The following is a 9,424-nucleotide window of genomic DNA, read 5'->3' as shown; positions in this document are numbered from 1 at the left end:
CGCCTTAAACGCCATTTCTCGGCTAAGCAGGCTGAAGGGCTACAACATGAATTTATTTTTCCCGGATAAACTCGAACCTTGTGTTCACCATTTCCTGTTTGGAGTTCTGAGTAAAAAGTTATGCTAAATCTCCCAACATGTGTCATTATAGGAACGACGATACGCACGACACACTTCGGGGCGCTTTTGGCTCGTCTTCCCTAATGATTTGACCAAAACGCAAAATAACAAAGTTATAGCCTTATGTCATATCTTTCTAATGAAAGTGGCCTCACATCAATTGGATCAATATACAAAACATTATTCTAAAAACCACAACCACTGTCACATTTTTCACACCGTTTCTGCACTTCCATTACCTATTTAGCTCAAAATCCACCTTTGATTCTTCCCATCAATTATCTATTCCATTCTATAACATTCATTACCATTTATACCATAACGTAAAGTCATAAACCATCACAACTACTATCACATTTTCAAAATTCGGGCATTACAATTTCTCCGCTCTAAAAATAGATTTCGTCCTCGAAATCAATCATCTCTTTCAAGTTTATCATGTAATAATCAATACTGAAAATAAAACCGAGAATAGAAGCGTACTTCATTTGAATAACTCTGGATATTTTTGTCTCATTTTATCTTCTAATTCCCAAGTTGCCTCTTCGACACCATGTTTGTTCCACTGTACTTTAATCAACGGTATCAATTTATTTCTGAGTTGCTTATCTATTCTGTCTAGAATTTGAATCGGTCTCTCAATGTAGCTCAAATTCTGATCTAACTCAACCTCATCGGTTGAAAGTACATGAGAAGGATCTGGATGATATTTTCTCAACATGGACACATGAAAAACATCATGAACACCTGATAATGCAGGAGGAAGAGCTAATCTATAAGCCAAATCACCAACACGTTCCAAAATCTCATACGGACCTACAAATCTCGGTGATAATTTTCCTTTCTTTCCAAATCTAACTATACCACGGAAAGGAGATATTTTCAGAAAAACTCTGTCACCTTTCTCAAAAATCAACGGCCGTCTCCTGATGTTCGCATACTTAGCCTGCCTATCCTGAGCAGCTCGCATACGACTCTGAATCAATTTCACCTTCTCTGTCATATCTCTTATTATATCAGGTCCTACAATTGGTGCTTCAGATAAATCGTCCCAATACAGAGGAGATCTACATTTCCTGCCATATAGTGCTTCAAATGGTGACATTCCAATGCTCACTTGATAACTGTTGTTATAAGAAAACTCGACAAGGGGTAACAAATCCTGCCAACCTATACCAAAATCCATCACTACCGCTCTCAGCATATCCTCTAATGTCTGAATAGTACGTTCTGATTGTCCGTCTGTCTGAGGATGATATGCTGTACTCAAATGCAAACGAGTACCAAGGGCCTCTTGTAAACTCTACCAAAAATGAGAAGAAAATCTGGGATCACGATCTGATACAATAGACTTAGGAACACCATGCAATCTCAAAACTTCTTTGATGTACAATTTGGCCATCTGATCATGCCTATATGTCATCTGATAAGGAATGAAACACGAAGACATAGTTAATCTGTCAACGATAACCCAAATTGCATCGCAACCTCTCGACGTCCTCGGCAATTTCGTGACAAAGTCCATGGTGATATGATCCCACTTCCATTCTGGAACTTTAAGGCTATGCAAAAGACCTCCTGGTCGCTTTCTTTCTGCTTTTACTTGTTGACAATTCAAACAACGAGATACAAATTCTGCTATGTCAGATTTCATTCTTTTCCACCAAAATTGTTTCTTCAAATCATTGTACATCTTTTTACTTCCAGGGTGTACACTGAACTTACTGCAATGAGCGTCACGCAAAATCTGCATCCTCAACTCTGAAATATCAGGAACTACAATACGATCATTCACAAACAAAATACCCTCATTATTGACCTGAAATTCTGATTGATGTCCTGATTTGACAAGTTCAACTGATTTCATAATGCTTTGATCTAACTTTTGGGCCTCTCTAATTTTGACAAACAACTCGGGTTCTGCCTGAATCATAAATACTCTTACAGGTTGAGTATCTACCACAAAATCCAAACCAGAAAGACAACATTCTTCTACTAAATCAGATACACTGCTAGTGATTAAGGACATATTACATACTTTTCTGCTCAAAGCATCGGCTGCTGCATTAGACTTTCCTGGATAATATTTTATTTCGCAATCATAGTCTTTCAACAAGTCTAACCAACGTCTCTGTCTCATGTTCAGCTCCGCTTGTGAAAAGAGGTATTTCAAACTCTTATGATCAGTGAATATCTCAAATGTCTCACCATACAAGTAGTGACGCCAAATCTTTAGGGCAAAAACCACTGCTGCTAATTCCAAGTCATGCACTGGATATCTAGACTCATGTGGCTTCAACTGTCGTGAAGCATATGCAACCACACGGCCATGCTGCATTAATACACAACCCAGTCGTTGATGTGAAGCATCAGTGTGCACTGTAAATCCTCCTATACCTGATGGAATAGTCAAAACTGGAGCAGTAGTCAATCTATTCTTAAGTTCAACAAAACTAGCCTCACATGCTTGCGACCAAATAAATGGTGCATTCTTTTGTGTCAGCTGGGTAATTGGCCTCGCAATCTGTGAGAATCCTTCAATAAATCTGCGATAATATCCTGCCAAACCCATAAAACTACGCACCTCAGGAACTGATGTCGGTTTAGACCAATTGATGACTGCCTCAACTTTACTCGGATCAACTGATATACCTGCACTTGAAATCACATGTCCAAGAAAAACCACTCTATCCAACCAAAACTCGCATTTGGATAATTTAGCATACAACTTTTAAGTTCTCAAAATTTGCAAAACAACTCTCAAGTGCTCGGCATGCTCAATTTCAGATTTTGAATAAATAAGAATATCATCAATGAAGATCACCACAAATTGATCTATATACCTTTGAAACACACGGTTCATCAAATCCATAAATACCGCAGGTGCATTGGTCAACCCAAAAGGCATAACCAAAAATTCAAAATGCCCATACCTGGTACGAAAAGCAGTCTTAGGCACATCTGCCTCTCTAACTCTTAACTGATGATATCCGAATCTTAAATCAATCTTAGAATATATTGAAGAACCCTGCAATTGGTCAAAGAGATCATCAATTCTTGGCAAAGGATACTTATTCTTTACTGTGGCTTTATTCAACTGTCTATAATCGACACAAAGCCTCATAGACCCGTCTTTCTTCTTCACAAATAAAACCGGAGCACCCCAAGGTGAAACACTTGGTCTTATATATCCTTTAGCCAATAGATCCTCAAGTTGTTCCTTTAGTTCCTTTAGTTCAATTGGCGCCATCCTATAAGGAGCTCTAGAAATAGGTTGTGTGCCTGGCATCAACTCAATGTTGAAATCAATCTCTCGGACTGGAGGAAATCCTGGAATCTCATCTGGAAATACATCTGAAAATTCACTAACAATTGGAATATCTGCCAATTTAGGTACTGACCTTGAAATATCAATTGCATAAACCAAGAAACATTCTGCTCCTTTCTGCAACAAACGAGTCATGGACAAAACAGATATCAAAGGAATCTTAGCTCGAGAACCCTTACCATAGAATGTCCAATGATCTGTCATATCTGGCTTAAACTTAACAATTTTCTGAAAACAATCTACAGTAGCCCTGTATCTTGTCAACATGTCAATACCAACTATACAGTCAAAATCAGACATCTCCAACACAATACAATCAAGCTCAATGACATTATCCTCATAACAAAATTCACAACCACTTATCATTTCAGCTGACCTCATCACTTTGCCCAGTGGGGTAGAAATAGATAATGTAGATGATAATGGCATAGAATTCAACGAATGAAATGTGACAAAGTGCTCAGCTATGAAAGTATGTGATGCACCAGTATCCATCAAAACATAAGCAGGATAACCTGAGAGAAAACAATTACCTGCAATAACATTATCTGGAGCATTATGTGCCTCATCCTCAATGAGTGCAAAAACTCGAGCCTGTTGTCTAGGTGGATGTCCTGCCCTGTAGCCACCACTCTGTTTGTTCTGATCTAACCGGTTTGATTGTTGATAAGAATGAACTGTAGGGGTCTGACGATTCTGGTGAGGTGTTTGTCTCGATGATCCCCCACTCTGAGACATATCACTGCCACGGTTAGGACACACTCGAGCATAGTGTCCCACCTGGTTACACAAGTGGCAAGTTCCCGAGATTCCTCTACACTGATCGATATAATGTCTACCACCGCACTGACCACAAGTCGGGCCTGAATAACCAGTGCTCTGAACTGAACCAGACTGTCTCGATCCACTAGAACTCGAAAAATTACTTCCATGCCTCTTAAATTGTTTGCCTCTATCCTTGAACTGCTCTCTTATGTTGCCACTGTTACCACCAGTATTACCCTGCCTGAACTGCTGTCGAAACGGTGGCTGTTGGGGTCGTTGCGAATACTGAGAACCTCTCTGCCTAATGATTCCGGTTTCAGCTCCCTTTGCTCTATCAAGAGCCTCGGCAAAAGTGTTAGGCCTTCCAGTATTAACCAGGGTAAAGATATCAGGATTAAGACCATTTATAAAGTGATCAGCCTTAGCTTCTTCATCAGATGCTACATGAGGAGCAAATCTCAGTAAATTCGAGAACTTAGCAACATAGTCCTCAATATTCAGATTTCCCTGCTTTAAATTTGCAAACTCGGCTCCCCTATCTTTCCTGTAAGAGGTAGGAAAGAAACGCTGATAAAATTCAGATTTAAAAATATCCCAGGTAACAATCGTACCTCGACCCTCTAAAGCTTTCTTGGTCATTATCCACCAACTCTTAGCCACATCCAATAACTGATGAACAACTAATTTGATTCTACGATCATCTGGATACTCAAGAGATTCAAATAATTGATCCATATTCTCCAACCAGTTCTCACACTCTAATGCATTCTCGGTACCCTTCAACATCGGTGGGTGCAAAGACTGAAATCTGGCTAACAGTATCTCCATCGGAGTCGGAGTTATATCCATCTGAGTATGAGTAGCACTACCCTGATCTTGTGCAACTGGTATGTCCTGTCTAGGTCTACCACGACCTCTACCTCGAGTAGCCATGTCTGATATAAAATAGATCAAACACATATAAAATCACAATATCATAATCATCTCAATCTTGTATCAATCATCTCTGGCTCTTGAGACTCAACAATCTCAAAAATCTCGAATAAAGCTCAACAATATAATATCTCAATTTAAATCATGTAATTCACGTTATAGCACAATGAAAATGCTATCAAATATATCACATAATCAAGCAATTCGAACTGACTCGATCTACCTTGTTCCCAAATATCTTACGCTCTGATACCACCTAATGTGGGGCCCCGAGTCCGATATCTAATACTAATAATTTTAAATGTATCAAACCAAACGATTTAGTAAATGCATAATTTCTGGTTCACAATCCACATAAACAACATCAAAATAATTTAAAGGTCACAAATGTTTGAAATAAAATTTTCAACATGTCAAACCAAAGTAATGAACCAGAATAATCCAAACATCAACAAATAGCTCCTAAGACCCGAGAATCCCACTCTAACTCGTATCTCCTCGCCTGGAACTGGACTCTGGCAACCCAAGCCTCGCCTCACCTACCGTCAAGCACATGAAAACAAGAGGTACCGGACATGCCGGTGAGTATAAACCCAGTATGATACAATTAATAACATATGAGAATTAAAATTTCACATAGTTCATATAAACTCATCAAGATGCAATATAATGCAATGCATGATCAGAAGCTGTGGGCTATCAATAAATCTCAAGATCAAGTGAATCATCTGGTCAAAGAGTACCCAAGGGAATAGAATCACCCAGCAACATCCACCGACTCATCCGCTCGGGGTGGATTGCTGTGTTCTACAATCCCAAGACTATGGTGCACCTATAGAGAGTGTTCAGGCCATAGCAGCGACCTCCACATACACTATGCCAACTCAACTATAGCCCCATACGTCCAACAAATCAATAAATCAAGGCGACCTCCGCCATATCAAATCTGAATCAACAAGTGGCTCAATATGCAATGTCATGATGCAAATCAATATCATCATCTCGATATCATAATCAACTCATCTCAATACAACAATCATCATCAAATCACCAATAGTTCATCAAGCCAAAGAGTTTTCAATTTAAAATAAAAATGATACTTTTACCTCGTATGTTATCGACCGTAACATACCTTTCAATTATTACCAAAAGAAGATCGAAATGCGTAGGTGAGAAGTCTTGAACCTCTGGATTCTACTATAATTCAATAACTCTGATCATCTATCAAAACAAAGTAATTTCTGTTCAAAATTCATAATTAGTTCCATATCGCTTCGAATCAAGATCCATAAATTTCTTAACCTTAATATGCCATAAAAACATTCATTGAATCATTCTATCAAACACATGGCATGTGTCCTAAAGAGTTAGCTCCTTTACTTTGCCATTGTCTTCCATTCCATTTTAAATTCAAACCAACACAATCTCAACATCTCCAACATCTCAAATATCAACACAAATATCAATTCTAAACTTCATCTCATTTCCAAACTTGAATAAAATATAACATAATTACACCATCTTGAAGATCTTGGAGAGAGGATCACAAATCTAACTTCATTTCATAATTTCCTTGAACAAATCTCTCATAGATTGAAGAATAAATTAGAAAATAAAAAGGAAGAAGAGAACCCTAGCTTCCAAACCGATAGAGAGAAGAGAAGGAGAAGGAAAATGAGGAAAAATATGATACCATTCTATTTTATGCCTTCCCAAACACCAAAACACGTTTTTATTATTGTTGTTGGGCGCCATAGCGCGAGATTTGGCGCTGCCGCGCGCTCCATTCTGCCCCAAACAACAACAAAATCAGTACTGGGCGCGCCATCGCGCGAGATCTGGTGCTGGGGCGCGCACCATACTGTCCGGACGCGCTATCGCGCGAATTTTGGGGCAGGGGCGCGCCGTATTCTGTCCAAAACACCTTTTTATCTTCGGAATTTGCGAAAGTGGTAAACTACAAAGTTGTAGATCTATGTCTTTTCTTTAACCTCTCAAAATTTCAAATCATTTGGAGTTTTGAGTAAAACGTTATGCTAAATCTCCCAACATGTGTCATTATAGGAACGACGATACACACGACACACTTCGGGGCGCTTTTGGCTCGTCTTCCCTAATGATTTGACCAAAACGCAAAATAACAAAGTTATAGCCTTATGTCATATCTTTCTAATGAAAGTGGCCTCACATCAATTGGATCAATATACAAAACATTATTCTAAAAACCACAACCACTGTCACATTTTTCACACCGTTTCTGCACTTCCATTACCTATTTAGCTCAAAATCCACCTTTGATTCTTCCCATCAATTATCTATTCCATTCTATAACATTCATTACCATTTATACCATAACGTAAAGTCATAAACCATCACAACTACTATCACGTTTTCAAAATTCGGGCATTACATCCTGGTTCATCTTCTTAGCTTATGTTCTAACCAAAGACTCTTATATTACATTAGATTCCAGAAATTTAAATAAATCTTTTATTATATCAATCTGATTCCAAGTTTCACATAAATATAGATCATGTCATAGTAAGGTAATAATTTAACACGAATGCTTTAGCCTGTCATTCAGGCTAATCTCTGAAATATAAATTAAAAATAGTAAATAAAAACAGAAAATAAAACAATAAACTTACAAAGTTGTAAACAGAACTTCAAACTTTTATTGATTAACTTCAGAAGGGTTGTATACAAGAGAGTAGAGAGGGGAGCAAACTCGACCGTGTCCTCCTAAAGACATAGAATGATCCTATAAATAGATAGAAGAGCCGGACATGAAACCCCGGATTCCATCTTAAAATAAAAACAGTACAATACTTTATTAAAATAAATAGTACAAGCTTTATTAAAACAAATAGTAACATGCTATTCAAAAAGTCTACAGTGTTATGCCACCCACTTTTTGTCATGATATGCCATGATGAGATGTGATATTCCACCAGCTTCAGATTCTTCATCTGACAATTTTAATCTTCTTTAATATTTTCTTTTAAAGAATTCTTCAAATTCACAAAAATATCATTTATTTGAGAAAATTGAGGAATATCATCCTCAGGGTCTTGAGCATCATGCATCTTCATTAAATGAATAAATTGATTGTCACTTGATTCGGAAGCCATTGATTTATCTGATTTTGAATCCGAGCATCCAATGTTGGAGGATAAATCCTTTTTCATTTCCTCAGTATAAACTTCAATCATCTTTTCTTTGGAATAGATGTCAGAATATATCTGAGTCAAAATCTTGAAGGGACTCATAGAGTCTTTCTCTTTTTCCTGTTGATTATGAAATTCTTTCTGATATAAAGAAATTTTTTCCTCCATAGTTAGAAGAGTTTCATGACCATGAAGTTTTCCAGTTGCTGGATCCTCTCGTAAAATTTTATACCAGAATTTAGTATAACCGACTCTTTTTAAACAAGGGATACCTTTCTCAGTATAATCACATTCTGGTTGTCATCTCCAGATCCATGGAATTCCAAATTCCATGAAGAATAGACATAAAGTCTTGCCATCAATCCAATGTTCAGAAAAGGATTTCTTTATGCATGGGGACACATTTAACCATGTATTCATAGGTTTTATAAAAACCTCTGGCAAAATTTTTGCAGATGGACCAAATATTTTCCACCATATATAAAACCAATTTGGAATAGTATGATGAAAAATATTTTCACATATCTTCAGAAACCAAGTATGTTTCTTCTTTTCATTTTCATAAAATAAAGTTTTATTAAAACTTTCAACAAAATCCCAAAAATTGAATTTGAAACTCATTTTATGAGGTTCAGAATAAAATTCTTTTTCAACTAATGGAGATATACCCCATTCTTCTATAGATATGATCTTTTTAATAATAAATTTGGAGAAGTTATAACTTCCTTTTTGTTGATTATTACTAAAAAAGTGAGTTATATCAACACTTTTTGTAGATATAAGAAGATTTTCATAAAATCCTCTTTGCTTATAAGCCCCATATACATATGATGTATTGGTTAAATATCTGTCCATGATAGTCCATGGAGTTTTTTCCCATTGAAGATCTTTTTCTTCTATAAGAAGAATTAATTCACGATGTTTTGTCTCTGTATAAAGAGCTGAATCATTATCATCTTCTTTTATAATATTAGCATATGATGCTGAAGACTGAGAATCTGTATTATTCTTCTTCTTTTGTTTCAAGAATTCTTGAAACTCATTATATAATTCAGTATCATGCTCAGTATTACTGGCTGATGAACTTGATAAGTTCTGAGCTATTAGCCTC

The 9,424-nt window shown here is 36.9% G+C and overlaps 1 long non-coding RNA gene across 1 annotated transcript; it reads right to left on the bottom strand.

Moving 5' to 3' along the window:
- Positions 1-4,634: 4,634 nt before the first annotated feature.
- Positions 4,635-6,785, bottom strand: LOC140837820 (uncharacterized). The gene is made up of 3 exons (XR_012119474.1): positions 6,663-6,785; positions 6,279-6,367; positions 4,635-5,148 (listed from the first exon to the last, which is right to left on the bottom strand). It is a non-coding gene; the product is annotated as an uncharacterized lncRNA (long non-coding RNA).
- Between the last annotated feature and the right edge of the window lie 2,639 nt (positions 6,786-9,424).

The sequence above is a fragment of the Primulina eburnea genome, chromosome 8 (assembly GCF_022965805.1).
Source record: "Primulina eburnea isolate SZY01 chromosome 8, ASM2296580v1, whole genome shotgun sequence".
Lineage (NCBI taxonomy): Eukaryota > Viridiplantae > Streptophyta > Magnoliopsida > Lamiales > Gesneriaceae > Primulina > Primulina eburnea.
Note: the sequence above shows the minus strand (reverse complement) of the source record. Positions and strands in the feature narration are given on the sequence as shown.